The 15,188-nt window shown below is 48.8% G+C and overlaps 1 protein-coding gene across 15 annotated transcripts in view; it reads left to right on the top strand.

Annotated features, from left to right (window-relative positions):
* The first annotated feature begins 11,523 nt into the window (after positions 1 to 11,523).
* ZNF185 (zinc finger protein 185 with LIM domain) overlaps positions 11,524 to 15,188 on the top strand; it is a 52,623-nt gene continuing 48,958 nt past the window's right edge. For all 15 annotated transcript variants that reach the window (XM_036017040.1, XM_036017048.1, XM_036017045.1 and 12 more), the window contains exon 1: positions 11,524 to 11,630. The gene's annotated coding sequence lies outside the window, so the exon portion shown is untranslated. The remainder of the gene's footprint in view (positions 11,631 to 15,188) is intronic.

The raw sequence follows: 15,188 nt of genomic DNA, 5'->3' as shown, positions 1-15,188 counted from the left end.
AAAATAAATAAATAAAATCTTAAAAAAAAAGACTTTATAAAAAAATTCAAAGAGTATAGAATGGAATAAAGAGAAAACTCCAAGTGCCTTCCCACTCAGCCCACACAAACCCACTGCCTAGCCTCAGTTGCTCAAGTCAGTATCATATGAAACCCTTCAGATACTTTCTAGCACATACAAACACAAATATAAGGTTGTATTTGTTTGAAAATCACTTTTTTTTCCACAAAAAGAGCTACATACATTTAAAAAACTAAACATTATAGAAAATATTAAAAACAGAAAGTAAAGGTAACTCAAACCCCATCTTATGTACATTACTTCCCCCTCTTGTTTAACAATATATTACAGGCATTTTTAATGTTCATAACTAGAGACCTATAATTATCATCTTGATCAGCTGCATATTACCCTGTTGTAAATTTTGAACATACCAATTGATAAAAACACAGACTGTTACCTATTTCTAATGAAAAAAATCATTGCAATGAGCATACCACTACTTATGTTTCTCACCCACCGAATGCTGTTGCCACCTAAGCATAAATTCTAATAATACAACTCAAAACTGCAATGAGCTAACACCTTTGTATCCACTGCATTGGCAAGAGTAGCACATCTGACAACATCAAATATTGACAAGGATGAGGAGCACTGGGCATTCTCACACATTGCTGACAGGAAAGAAAATCAATGTTCTGTTATCAGGTTGAACATGCACATATCCTATAAGCCCATTTTTCTGCTCCTGGGTATCACCTACCGCTAGACCTGTGGATTTCCAAGAGTTATTTCCCCATGAGTAGCATTAGCATCAGCTGGGATCTTGTTAGAAATGCAAATGATTCCTAAACAAGTCATGAGCTCTGTGAGTAAGGTCCAGCAGTATAACAAGCCCTCCAGAGGATTCTGATGCCCACCAAAACTGGAGAACAATTTGTCTAGAGAATTATTTGCCTATGTGGCCAGAAGATGTGTACAAGAATTTTCAAAGCAGTGTTGTTAACAACAAAACAACTACAAATCCACCAAATAGTGGAGCTGGGGAGAAATGGGGAGATTTCTGGATCTATTGGGAAGGTGGGGCTAGAGAGTTTCCTAACAGTAGGATGTGAGGAGTGAGAAAAAGTAGAGTCAGGGATAACAAGAAGGTTTTTGGCCCAAGCACTTAGAAGGATATGTGGCTATCAACTTTGGTGGGGACAACTACAGGAAGAATGGGTTTAGAAGGGAATGATAAGGACTTTGGTTTGGGACACCTAGTATAATGCCTAGTAGGTATGCAAATATAGATATTGAATAGGCCTTGGGATATAGGAATCTGGAATTCAGGGGAAAGGCCTGAGTTGGAGATGTAATTTGGGAGTCACCAGCCTTCAGATGGTATTTAAAGACATGAGATGGCTAGAAATCACCATGGAAATAAGTATCATGGCAAAGAATTCCAAAGACTGAGTCCCAGGTCCTAGGAGGTACTCCCGGGTCCTAAGAGGTTGTATGAGGTAGAGACAATGAGAAGGGGCCAGAGGAGACTTAAAAGGAGCCAGTGAGGTAGGAGGGAAGGCAGAAGAGTGAGGTGTCCTGGAAGCCAAGGGCAAAGTGTTTCCAGGAGTGTTTCTTATGTGAAATGCTGCTGACATGTCCTGAAAACTAATCATTGGATTTAACAACATGCAGAGCACTGGTGGCACTGGCAAGAGCCATTTCTGCAGAGTGCTGGAAGAGATAGAAAGAAAGAAGAGAAATCAGAGACAAGGAGTGTAGATAATTTTCTTCAGGATCATTACAGGGAAGGGTAGAAGGGAAATAAATGGAGAGTAGCTGTAAGGGAAAATGGGATCAAGAAAAAGCTTTTTATGGTGGGAAGAATTATAGAAGGATCTAGCCAAGAGGAAATCCTTGATGACTCAAGGTAAAGGGAGAAATATTAGCCTGATGTCCCTGAGTAGATGGCAAGAAATAGGATCAAGGGCACAAGCAAAGAAGTTGACCTTTCATTCCAAGCCAGTACAGCTCATCTGGAGAACCAGGACTGAAGCTGGAAGGCATAGACAATGGTGCTGACTGGTGGGTAGATGTTTATGTGCATTACATTTTACATACTATACACATGTACCATTTATATATCAGATAATAAAATAATTTTAAGTGTCAGTATTGCTGAATCAAAAGAAGTCCTCATTGTTCATTTTGTTACTTATTTCCCCATCCCAGAAAGGTCAACTCGCACATCTATGGCTCCTGGGGCATGGGAGTAACCATTTTCCCACACCCCAAGTAACCCAGGTTTTGCAAATCCATTTTAATTGTTGCATATCTGATGGAGGGGTGGGAATAATAGCATTTCCTTCATATGTTAATGGACTTCAGCAAGTCTTCCTTTGTGAATTGTCTGGTCCCTTCTTTGCCCCCATTTTCCTATTGCTTGCTTTGATAGGAGCCCTTTTTTATTTTAGGAAGATTAAGCCTTTGGCTGTCATATGTGGTACAGATAACTCCTCATTTGTCACTTGCCTAATAACAGTTATGGTGAGTTTTGCCATACAGAAGTTTTTTTTGTTTTGTTTTAAAGATTTTATTTATTTATTTAGAGAGGGAAGGGAGGGAGGGAGAGAGAGAGAGAGAGATAGAGAGAGAGAGAGAGAGAGAGAGAGAGAGAGAGAGAGAGAGGGAGAGAGAGAGAGAAACATCAATGTGCGGTTGCTGGGGGTCATGGCCTGCAACCCAGGCATGTACCCTGACTGGGAATCGAACCTGGGACACTTTGGTTTGCAGCCCACACTCAATCCACTGAGCTATGCCAGCCAGGGGCAGAAGTTTTTAATTTCTCTGTTTTTTATAGTTTCTGGTTTTCATGACTGACTTAGAAAGGCTGTCCCCACCCAAGATTCCTTCTAGTACTTTTATGGTTTTATTTTTTTACATTAAATTTCTGAGCCATCTGCAGTTTATTTCTGTGTGGGGTATAGTGTAGGAAATTCAATTTTTCCCCACAAGACCAGTCATTCCAACATCATCTATTGAACAAAATACTTTTAATCAACTGATTTGACATGTTACCTTGATCATAAACTGCATTTGAAATTAACTTTTATTCCTTCCTTTATTCACCTTGCAAATATTCCTTCTGTGTCCACTCAGGCACATACCAGGTACTTGGGTGAGTGGACAAACATGAGATGTGTTTCCTATATACAGGAGGAAGGGAGGACAGAGATAGGAACAGTGACTGTGTAGGGTTATGAATATGGGGGCAGAAGTGCAGCCCAGAAAGAGACACTTAACTGGGTCTTGATGGTTAGGGATGACTTTCTGCTGGATGCATGAGTACAGTAGGAGTTAACCAATGCGAGAGAACCTCAGTCAAAAGTAAGATTTGGAGACAGAAAACAAGGCTTATGTGGGAGCCAGCAAAAACTCCAGTGTGGCTTCAGTGTGCTGGGAGCTTGGAGCTTGAGAATTGGAAGAAGAGATGATAGCTACAGCAGGCACCAGACCTGGACAGGAAGAGGGAAAGAGGAGTCTCAGATGGCACCCCAGTTTCCAGCTTGGACAGCTGGGTGAATGCAGCCACCTTATTGCTCAGACAGAGAACACAAGGGAGGGCTGCTCCAGCTGATTTGTAGAGAGTAGATGCAGCAGGCAGGAGTGGAAGCTGGGGGATGAGGGAGGAGGTCAGAGAGGATACAGGCTTGGACTAGGATGGTGGTGAGAGTAGAAGTAGGCAGGGTATATTTTGGAGGTAGAGCTACAATCAGGACTTGCTTGATAACTGGATGTGAGAGATGAGGGAAGAGGAGAAAATCAAATGAACAACCTAAGCCTTTGGCCTGTACACCTGGGAGGTACTACTGATGGAGATAAGGAAGACTTAGAAGAGAGAGGTTTGGAGGGTGTGGGGTAGGGAACAAGAGCTTTGCTTGAATATGTTTACTTTGAGTTGACCCTTAGACATTGCAGGGGAGGAAAAAAGTTTCCTTGACCCTCATAGGGTCTCTGGCTGAGTCTGAAAATTAGACTGACAAAGACAAATTAACAGGAGAAATGTGTATGATATATGCTACATCATGCACATTTATTGTTAAGTTTTACATGACATGGAAACTTTCATAAGAAAATAAAGGCCACCCCCCAAAAATGATTAAATGTGAGTGTTTTTATACCAGGTTTGATGAAGAGTATAAAGTTGTGGAAAATATAATAGGACAAAGAGTTTGAGCTAAGTGCAGCAAGCTAGGGGAACTTGGCAAGGCCTGTTTATTCAGATCCTTTTGGGTTTCCCTTATTGCCTCTTGGAAATAAGGATGTCACTTTCCTCTAGGTATAGGGAGGACACTTCTCACATGAAGATCTATGAACTGTTAGGGAAAATAGTGGGGTTGGGGGGAGGTCAGAGAGACGTTCCTGCTTCTGCTGTTTTCTCAAACCCCTTCATCTTAAAAAATATTCAATATGCCAAGGTGCCATGTTTTGGGGTAGCATGTCCTGAACCCCATAAACGTCTATAGTGATTTCATTCAGAATCTCTTCATGTAATAAGCTCTATTCTAAGTACTTTCTGTGTGTTATCTCATGTAACCTTAATGACAGCCCCAGGAGATAAATGCTGCTAGTCTCATCTCTATTGTACAGGTGAGAAATGGGAACCCAGAGAAGGGGAGTAACTTTCCCAAGGTCACACAGCTATTAATTGGCACAGCCAGGATTTGCACCCAGGTAGCTCAATTCCAGAGTCTGAGTTCCTAATGTTCAATGTCTGGATAAGTGGAGTGTCAGGGAAGCCAAGAGAAGCATGCTTTTCTAGAATGGAGAAGTGACTGACCAACTGTGGTTAAGAGGACAGAGATGTGAGCATTGGGTTTGGCAACATGAAGAATATTGGTAACTTTGACAAGAACAATTTTAAGAGAATGTTAGGATTGAAAAAAATGGAATGGGTTTATGAGGATAAGAGAAGTAGAGGCAGTGAACCTAGACAACTCTTTCATGGAGTTTTGCTCAGTAGAGGAACAGAGTAATGAAGCACTAACTGGAGATGGGAGTTTGGTTAAGTGAGATTCTCTTTTTTTAATGTTGACAGGAATGCTTCAAATGAATCAATGCTTCAGAAGAAATGCTTCTTCTGCATCTCTTATGATGCATAAGAGAAAAGGATAATTACAAAGAGGCAACTCCTTGTGAAGGTGAGAAGGGGTGAAATCCAGTAATTTACACTGGCACCATCCTGCATGGTTGTGTAACCTTTGCCAGCACCATCATTGCCTTGGGGCAGGCATGAAGAAAGCAAACCTTTAGATTTGTCAGATTTGGTGCTGTGTCAGGTGCAGGTGACCAAGGGACAATAGAAAAGGGAGATTAGGATGTAGACAAGTGAGCTGTTGAAGTGATGGTCCATTGACTCAAGCTAGATAAGGAGGGAGGTGAAGAGAAGAAAGGGCTAATGGATGGGGGTAAAAAGAAGAGGAGAGAGAGGATAGGAGGTCCCCATGAGCTTGAAAGACAGTTGTCACTACCTTTCATTGGGAAGTAGTTGAACAAGCCCACCAGGAAAAAGAGGAGGTAGAGGTCAGAAAATGGAAAGCCTGCAATAGACATTCCAGAAATGATAACAGGTACAGGCTGTACCTGTGGGAAGAGGTCGCTGCAGTGGAGTTTACAAGGACTTCAGACATGTCAAGGTCAAAGAACTGGGAGGTCTGAGGGTTGGGATCAATAGTTCACAGGTATGGATGCTGAAGTCACACACTCATCACTCCACTTCATTGCTATCCTGCCCCATCCCCCACACCCAGTCACTTTCTCACATCCAGTGAGATATGGATGTAAAGGAAGAATGAGCCAGGTGCAGAGATTTGCCTGAATGCAGGATGTGTTAGCCAATTAGCATGAGCCCCAAAGGAGAGGTTTTCATACAAATGCAGACTAGTCTATCTGGGGTGAGGCTGCAGGTATGCCTTGCTTAGTGGAAGGAGCCCAGCTTCAGTTAAAGGAAAAGTGAAGAGTTTCCCTGTAAGGAGAAGTGGAACACCTGGAGTGCCTCTGCCAGAATTTTCTGTGATGGTGAAAATGTTCTCTGTCTGTGGTTATTGTGACTGAGGCACTAAATTTTCAATTTTACTTAGTTGTGAATCATTTAAATGTAAATAGTCACATGTGGCCAGTAGTGACTGGAATGGCCATCTAGAGATGTATGCTGGTTAGGAAGCCGCAGCTCTCAAGGTCACAACAGGGCAGGTCACGGAGGACAGGAAGGGGAGTTGGGGCACAATGCCAGTGAGCCTAGAACTACTTGGTCGAGTTCATAGCCCCCAAAAACAGGTTACTGGGGCCAAGAGAAATGGACAGGGGCCAGGTGATGAGAGCCAGCCCTTTCCTCTATGCTGAGATTTGAATTTCCACCAAGGGGGACTTTGGCCAGCAGCCCCTTTATCCTGCACATATGGACAAGGGTGCAGCCTCTGAACTGTTTTCCCCTCTGGTCTTGCAAAGGCTGCTGTCTTTGAGGAGATCAAGGCAGCTGAGCACCCAGGGAAGGAGTTTTCCAGAAAAGACTAATAGAGAAGCATACATCCTGCGAGAGGTAAATCACAGTAACTTGGCTCTCCTGTGTGAAGTAGTTTCAGGTATCCACGGCATTTCCCATTCCCAAGTGGGCATTTCCCAGTGCAAGAGCAATGCTTGACCATAAGGAACAAATCAGCAACTCTTGAAGTTGGACAGACCCTCAGATTGCTGTGCCTTCACCTTTGCCAGCCAGCGGTTTTGTCAGGCCAGGCTTAGCAGGGCCCCTGAGTGGAAGTTCCCTTCCTCTCCAGATAGATCTAACTGTTCAGAAGTCCATTTTTCCATGCAGCCTTCATCCCCCTGCCAGGTCTCCCAACCCAGGGCCCCAGTCAAGTCTGGGGGTTCCATGCAGACCCCAATACTGACTCTGGGTTGCCACTTTTTTTTAGCAGGTGGTGGCTTTCATACCTTCCTTGTTCTGGACTGGGGCTCACAATGCCCAGTGGGCATCAGGCCTACCAGAGGGTCCTGGAGCCCAGGCTGCTTCTGAGACAGCAGCAGAGCCTCTGGGGCCAGGGCTTCATCCCAGCTAGGGGACATGGCTCCCAGTAGGGCCAGCCAGCCTTGGATTCCCCAGGCTGCTGACTTGCTACATCCTCAGTGTGGCCCCTTTGTGGGATTGGCTGAGCTCCGGGGATGAGGGGGCGCTGGGCAGGGAGCCCACTGTCTCCTCCTCATTACTTCCCTTCCTCCTCATCCCAGGAGCCTCCATGCCGGCCAACTGTACTAAAACTCCGGAAAACCATGGCGGGGAGGTTTTCCAATTAGAACATTCTTTTTCCAATCTGTGGATGATTCTTAAAGCAGCAAAAAGCCATTCTTCAGGGTATGTGGGGATTATCTGCCAGCGGGGCTTTGGCTCAGCTTTTGCACTTGTCCGTGGAGGTTTGGCCTGGGGCTGCTTCACAGCCAAAAATAAAAGGCAGTCTGCATTCTGGGGCATTAGGTCACACCAGCCAAGACTTATGGTGGAGTGTTTCCTCAGCTTATTCAAAGCAATGGATTCAAAAGGCAGCAGGGAGTTCATGCTGCAGGGATGGGAGATGTCCCAATAGCTAAGGAGGCCTGCATACATGACCTTTCTGCTCCTGGTGGAGCCACTGTGCACAGAGTATGGATTCTTCCCCTTGGAGCTGAACTGGTCTGCCTTCCCCACCAGACTGGGTGCTGCTCCAAGCCAAGACTGGGGGCGACAGTGTGGTGAGAGAAGGAGTGCCAAAGGGGGCATTTGGTGACTGAGAGCATGCAGGTGTGTGGAGGTGGGGGCCAGCCCCTTAGCCAGAAGCATAGGCTGAGGGTAGGGCAAGGGGGGGAGTCTCACTCCATGTACTAGCCCTACAGGTTCAGGTCCCTGTACAAGCTTTTGTGGGTACAGTCACACATGGGGACCAGTGTACCCAGGGGTCTCACCCTCCTTGGAGCCAACAGTGTCACCCAGCAAGTGGAAACTGGCTGAAAAGCTTAGAAGGATGAGACAGCAGGGCGGGCCCTGGAAGAGAGGGAAGGAGGGGATTAAGGTGCAAACAGGAGCCCAGCCCTCCACACACAGGAACCTGAGCACCCAGGCTGGGTGAGGCCTCCATTCAGTACAATTGGAGCCTGGTTTTAGTCTCAGCTGTGCCTCAGACTGGCTTTGTGGCCCAAGCTTGATGCCATCCCTCTCTGGACCTCTGTTTCATAATTTGTACAATGGCAGAGTTCAGGTCAATTGATTGTCTCCAGTTCCTTCTGGTGTAGGAACATTCTACTGGGGTTGGCTTTGGGGCCTGATAGCTTTCAGAGCCCCAACCATCATCCCCCTCCATAGCCTGGGAATGCTTCAGCTAGACTGGCATGCAAGTTTTGTTCCCAGCCCTGGAGATCAGAGGGGTCTCTCTGGAGCTTATGAGCCCTGCTGGCCAGTTCTTTCCAAACAGCCACCTATCCCTGTATATATCTGCTTGCTTCAACCTGGCCTCCTGAAGAATCTGTCTCCACTGTCTGCTCATGGGCTGTGGCCCCACTTGGCATAGCAGACCTCTCTACTCCTGCCTCTGCCTTCCAGACCTCTTGCCTAACCAGGCAGCCCAGCCTGGCTTTACCCTCAAGCCCACCCTACTTAGAGGCAGCATCTGTACCCTCAAAGCAGAGCCTTGCTGAGGGCCTGCTTGTTGGTGGGGAGGCTTCCTGAGCTGTGGGCTTCAGGAGGACTCTACAAGAGCCTGGCCAGCCTTAGAGCTGAAGATAGAGGCCAAGGCACAAGGAGAGCTGAGAGTGGAGAGGGATGGAGCCAAGCTCAGGCCAGTCAAGGGTAGAGCCCAGGCTGGGAGCAGCTAGCAAACACTAGGGGCTTGGCCCTCAAGATCTAGACCAAGAGGAAGTTTATGAAGGAGTCAGTGTTGCAGCTGAGAGTGGGTAGCAGGTCACCACCAAGTGAACATCTTGTGCATGGTCCTGGTGGTATAAGAGAAAGCAGTGGGAGTGTCTGGGTCCAGGTACCTGAGGTCAAGGAGTCAAAGAGGAGGCTGATAAAGTTGGCAGGGGCCCTGAAGCCTGGATGAGGTGGCTGGGGTAGCTCTGGCAGGGTGGGGGCATTCTTCTGGAGCAGTGAACAGGTGGGCAAGGCAGGGCAGAGTAGGGCAGGGCAGTTACTGTTCGAGTCAAACCTGTTTGCAAGTGAGATCAGTGCAGGCCCTGGCAGCCTGGCAGAGAAGGAGGAGTTGAAGAAAGCCTGGTCCCTTTGGCTGGTGCTATTGTGGCAGATCTGGCCTAGACAGGGCTGAATCACCTGGAATGTGGGAAGAGCTCAAGACCCTAGAACAGCCCAGCTGATGGGCCCCCCATGCTGACTGGCCATTGATGGACTTTGGATACCACTCTTGCTTGTGCTCTCTAGCTGGCCCACCTAGACTTAGGGCTCTGGAGTGAGGTTGCTCCTTCCCAGTGGTGGCCTTGGGAGGGAAGGGCCACCTTGTTCCTCACCCCTACATCAAATCCATCACTGGTCCTCTATATTCTTGAAGGGGAAGGGGGCCCAGAGAGATGTGACACACCATAGGTCCTACAGTACGTATGTTTAGGGCCTAGGATGCCAAGCCAAATACATCACAGCCACCAGCAGTCCAATGTCAGAGGAGGGGCAGGAAAGAGTCTGATGTTGGCCACCAGACTGGAAGCAGAAAAATGCTTATTAGCAAGATACAGAGATGAACTGAAGTGACTATATACAATCCCCCCAGCTTTACCCCACATACATATTCACACAGACACAGGGTCACTTCCTCCCTACCTGATAAAGCCCAGGAAGTGAAGGATGAGGGCAGCTTCCAGAATCTCAATCACCCCTCAATCTTCTTCTGTATATCCCCTCAGACACCCTGTGCTGGTCTCCATGCCCTAGTGATGACTCAGACAGGGTCCTCCCCTCCCAGAGCTCGCCATCTAGAACAAGAAAAGATTTTGGCCACAGTGCTACATCAATGTAATCAGAACAAACTAGGAGAACACACAGAAGGAAGTGATTGACATAACTGAGTGGTCTGTGCAGTCAGGGAAGGATTTAGAGGACACTTGAGGGAAGTTTTGTAGAGTGACTAAGAGTTCACTAGTCAGACAATGGGACAAAGGACATTTTAGGGAGTGTCAGTGCCAGGAGCAAATGACTCGAGGAAACAGGACTTCTGATGTATTCTAAAGGAAGAAGGAAGCAAGTGTGGCCAGAGTGTAGTCAATCCAAGAGGAGAGTGGCCGAACCTGCAAAGAGCTGGGTGCAGCAGAATCCTTGGGCCCCTTAAAGAGTTTGGTTTTTATCCTGAGAGTAATGGAAAGTCAACAAAGAGCTGCAAGCAGGGAGCAATGTGAAATAATTAAAGAGACTTCTGTATGAAGACTACATTCCAAGGCAGGTGACACCAGTGGGAGGGAGACCAGCAAGGGTGGTGGCAGTGGGTGTGGAGAGAAATGGATGGATTGGACGACCATTTGGGACATAGATTTGGCAGGGCTGCATGAAGGAGAACCTGTTGGTCCATCCTTTTGATTTTGACATTCTGATAGGGCAACTCTTGACCAACTCTGCTGCCTCTTAGACTGGCTTAACTATCTCTTGCCTGGAAGGCTTCCCAGGCCTCCCACCCCCAACACACACACAGGTAGGGTTAGGGGTTTCTTTTGATGCTCCATCCATCCTAGCACTCAGTAAACCTGACTGAATGACACACATGCTGAAAAACAGGAACAGATGACACTGATAAAACTGCACTAGCCCTTGGTCTTTGAATGAGTCTCCCTGCTCAGCCTGTGAGGTGGCCCTGCTTGCTGACAGGGTGCTCACTGCTGCTGCTATGCCTTGGGAACCCCGAATCCACCCAGGATGGCCTGCTAGGACTATAACTTCCCCACTGTGGCCTCACTTTCTTCTTCTCAGCCTCTGGGACTTCCTGCATGATCTCAGCCGCCAGCAACCCTCCCCTGCCCCTCTTCCCGCCCCTGTCTGGGATCTCCATCTGTAAAATGGATCTAGGAACAGTAGTTCTCGGCAGAATTAACCCGCAGCATCTGTGGAAGTCATTGGCCTCAAGCGGAGGCCAGATCGCAGCGGGCGCGGGCAGGGGCGCAACTAGGCAGCTGAAGCACTTCACGTGGCGGAGCCTCCCAGCCCGGAGCTGCATTTGCCTGGAAGTTTTCCCACCGCAGCAGAGCCTTCTGGAGCTTGTTCCGGACTTGATTCTAGGAGCCAGGGACTTGATTTCTCCAGCAGCCCCGAGGGTGGGGCCGGGAAGGGGCCGGCAGGCCAGGACACTGGCGGGAGAATGTGCGGAATGTGCCAGGCCCATATACCTACCCCAGGAGAGGGCAGAGGAAGGGGGCTGGCCTAGGGGAGGGGCGAGGGGAGAGGCTCCGGGCGCCGGAGAAAACCTGTTTGTTCTCCCGCGGGCGGAGCCCAGTGCGAGCCTCCTCGCCGCCCTGCAAGTTCGCCACCGCGCCCCGCGCCCCGCGCCTGCCCCCGGCCCGGCCCGGTGGAGAGAGCCGGAGCCCCGCCTCCACCCGACCCTCCGCTCGCCACGCGAGCCGTGCACCTGTGCCAGGTAAGGCTGTCGAGGCGCTGTCGGGGCGGCTGGCAGAGAGGCGGCAGGGTAAAATGGGCTCCTTGGGCAGCCCGGTGACAGGGACAACTCCGGGCCTCAGTTTCCCCATCCATAATCTTCACCCGCCCAAGCATACCTTCTGGGATTTTGCTGGGGAGACAGTGCACCTGGTTTTCTGTTTCTCATTGTGAGCAAGGACACTGACAGAGGCAAAGAAGACTGGCCTGTTTCCTCTGCCCTCGCTTTTTCTGTGAGAGAGGGTTTGATTGCTAGGAAATGGCCTGGGTCCAGGGTGCTCTGAGGGATTATTGCAGGCCTAAGAATTAGGGAATCTCAGATCAGCTAGTTCACCCTGTGTCTATTTTATAGATGAGAAAACTGAGACCCAGAGTAGGGGGCTCACAGGCTACTTGTGATGGGCGTGTGCTGGGCACCAGGCAATCTCCTGGAGGGCCACAGGGAAGGTAGCTGCTCAGACAGAAGGCGCCGAATCAAGTGTCACTGGGTGTTATCGATGGGATCTGCAGCCAGCGGACTCTGTGGCTGGATTGTTTTGATGGGGGCAGGGGGAGCCAAGAGTCTGTCCTCTTTGGAAAGACAGAGTGATACCTTGACTCAAAAAGAGACTGAAAGCTCAGCTCCTCCCTCTATCCATCCTCCTTGCTACTTCCAAGCTGGGGTCATCTGAGCAGCTCTGTCAGTCCAAGGAGGTAACTTGCCAGGTCACCTGCCACCCAGGGTTGCTGGGGGCTCAGATAAGGCCAGAGGTGGGTGTGCCTGGGTTTTGCAACACCCAAAGTGCGGTAGGAATTGTGTTCTCACTCAGCCATTTGCACTTAGCCTTGGCATCATGGAAGGTTGTGCAGCTACATCTCAGGCAACAATCTGTGAACCTTGAGAAAGAGCCCCTCATACCCAGCAGAGGTTGAGGCCTCTGGTAGCCAGACCCAGTCTTGCCTTGGTTTCATGGTCCTTCAGACTTCTGATTTTGGTACCTGGCTGGGGACAGGGAACAGGGTCCCATGAGCTGATAGGCCTGGACAGTGGGGTGGGTGTCTGGGTTCCCACTCCCTCCTCACCAGCTCACATAAAGGTGTGGAGGAAGTCTGGGGGGAGGGTGTGGTCCTACCTTCCCAGGGCCTCCACTGCCTCATCTGAAAAATCAGGGACAGCTCAGAGACCCTGCTTGCCACGTAGAAGCAAGTGGCCAAGACATAGATACACACAGACCAAGGGCCAGCTTGCAGGCTGGTCTTGGTTCTTGTGCAGTTTGCCTTATCACCTGTGGACCACCCCAGGATGAGTGAGGTGTCACCTGCCCTACCTCCCCCTTCCATCAATTTCCAGCCCCAGCCCTGTGCCTTGCTGGCTTGGCTTTTGGAAGCTTTGGTCTGGCTGGCGGCTCCATACTCAGCTGTAGAGAGCTGATGGAAGACATCCAGCACAAGGCCAGACACACAGCAGATGCTCCACATTTGTTCATTTTAACCTTCTGGCCAGTCACAAGACAACAACAGAGGTGGCCAATGGCCACATTGTTTGTTGCAGCTCTGAGTGGCATAAGCACAAGGGGCTGTGGGTGCCTGGAGCAAGGGAGCAGCTCTGGCAGCAGGGATCAGGGAAGGCTTCCTAGAGGAGGAGGGCTTGGAAGCAGGAGGAGGAGCTCAGCAGTTACCAGGTCAAGGCCCTCACCTCCTTTGGGATGACTTGAGACTGACCTTGCACCCAAAAGACCAAAACCAGTTCTTTCTAAGCTCCTGTATGTTCCACCCAGAGCTAAGCAGTGGGAACCTCAAAAGAAATCATATGCAGACCTGCCCAGGGTGTGACAGTCCGGTTGGGGAGAGAGACACCACTCAGTAAGGAGCTACCACCTACATTGAAATTGTGTACCTCAGTTCCTTCTTACCTTGAGTCCAGACTCCAGACAGAGCCTCCCACCTGAGGGCAGTGACCCCAGGGGCAGCCATCACTTCACCTTGGCCTCCTTTAGCCTTCCCTGTGATTCTTGTGTTTCTGCCTAATGTCCCTGTGGCTTCCTGAGATCTAGCAGGGCAGAGACTCTGCATCTTCAGCAGTGGACCCAGGACTTGACCACCCTAAGCTTTGTTACCTGGTCCCTGAACTTTCCTCAGTCACATGCCAAGAAAAGTCCCCAATTTGGCTCAATGCACTCAGTAAGCTAGAAGCCCTCCTCTCTTCCTCACTCAGTCTCCATGGGTGGCTTGTCTCTTTGGTCTGAATCTTGCTTCAAGCTGTAGCCTATCGGGTGCCAGCTTATGTGTAATACCAGTTTATTTTCTGCTTGCTGCCCCCACTGTCAGGCCCTCATGGCATGGGACAAGACCATGGCCCAGGAAGAGGAGAGCTGCAGCCCACACGGTGTGCCTGGCCTTTGGGTTTTTATAGTTGGGATCTACCAAGGACCCTGCATTCATTTCCACTGTGCCCGCAGAGAGCTGGCTGGCTAATGTCAAGACAAGGACAGCACAACCAGGGGACCCATGCACTTGAGACTGATGCTCAAGAGCAGTTGGCATCACTGCTTCCAAGGGTCGGAGAGCTGGCAGAGGACTCATGAAGTGCAGTGGGGAAGGGAATGGTGGGGCAGGGTGGTGCATTTATGGCCTAGAGGTGAGTACGGCTGGGAACTCAGACTGAGTTCAAACCCCAGCACATCTACCTTCTAGTTGTGTAAACCTGAGCACATCACACAGCCTTTGGAGACCTGAGTTTTGTCACCTGTACAGAACAGAGGGTGAAGCCAGGAGCATGTGCTACACAGCAACAAGAAGCTGGCACCTGACACAGAGGCAGTCTTCTATCAGGGATGTCGCTTAAGCCAGGACAACAGTGTCTACCTCCAGAGGTTGTGATGGCCAAGAGTGCGGTTGGGGCCAGGTTGGGAGGGATGTAGGCACCCCACTTGAAGAAAAACCGTTGTTTAAAAATCGCTGCTAGTCTGCTGATGATGCATATGGCAGTCAAACTCACACTTAAATGATTTGCCACAGAAAACTTAATTCTTTGGTCATTTCTGGATGCCTATTAAAATCTGATTTGCTTTCCTTTAAAATTTTTACTTTTTAATTTTTAAGTTTTTATTTTTGGTTAATTTAAAAGTCACAGAACAGTTGTAAGAATGGTACAAAGCACTCCCTTGAAGTCTTATCTGGGTTCCTCACTGTTAATGTTTCTGGTGGTTTTCTTCAGGAAGGGGAAAGTTGACATGGAGACACTGGTGTGACAGTAACCTTCCGCTAGGGTCAAGAGGTGGACAGTACTTGTGTCAGTTCATTTTCCCAAAGGGAAACTGAGGCACAAAGAGGAACTCAATCAACACTCATTTGAGGATTAAGAATGGAAACACATTGTCATATCTCTCAGATATACACGTATGTATTTGGAGAGTATTTTCTGATCCCTTGTCTGTGTTGGGCACTGGGCTACAGGGAAAACTAAGAACTGAGAAGAGCAGGGATGGGGAAGTGGGAGGAGCAGGCCTGGGTGGAAAAGGGACTGGAAGATGAAAGGAAAAGAAGCCCTGTGGGTGTCATT

This window comes from Phyllostomus discolor, chromosome X (genome assembly GCF_004126475.2).
Source record: "Phyllostomus discolor isolate MPI-MPIP mPhyDis1 chromosome X, mPhyDis1.pri.v3, whole genome shotgun sequence".
NCBI classification, from domain to species: Eukaryota; Metazoa; Chordata; class Mammalia; order Chiroptera; family Phyllostomidae; genus Phyllostomus; species Phyllostomus discolor.
The sequence above is the reverse complement of the archived record's forward strand: the minus strand, read 5'-3'. Positions and strand labels throughout refer to the sequence as shown.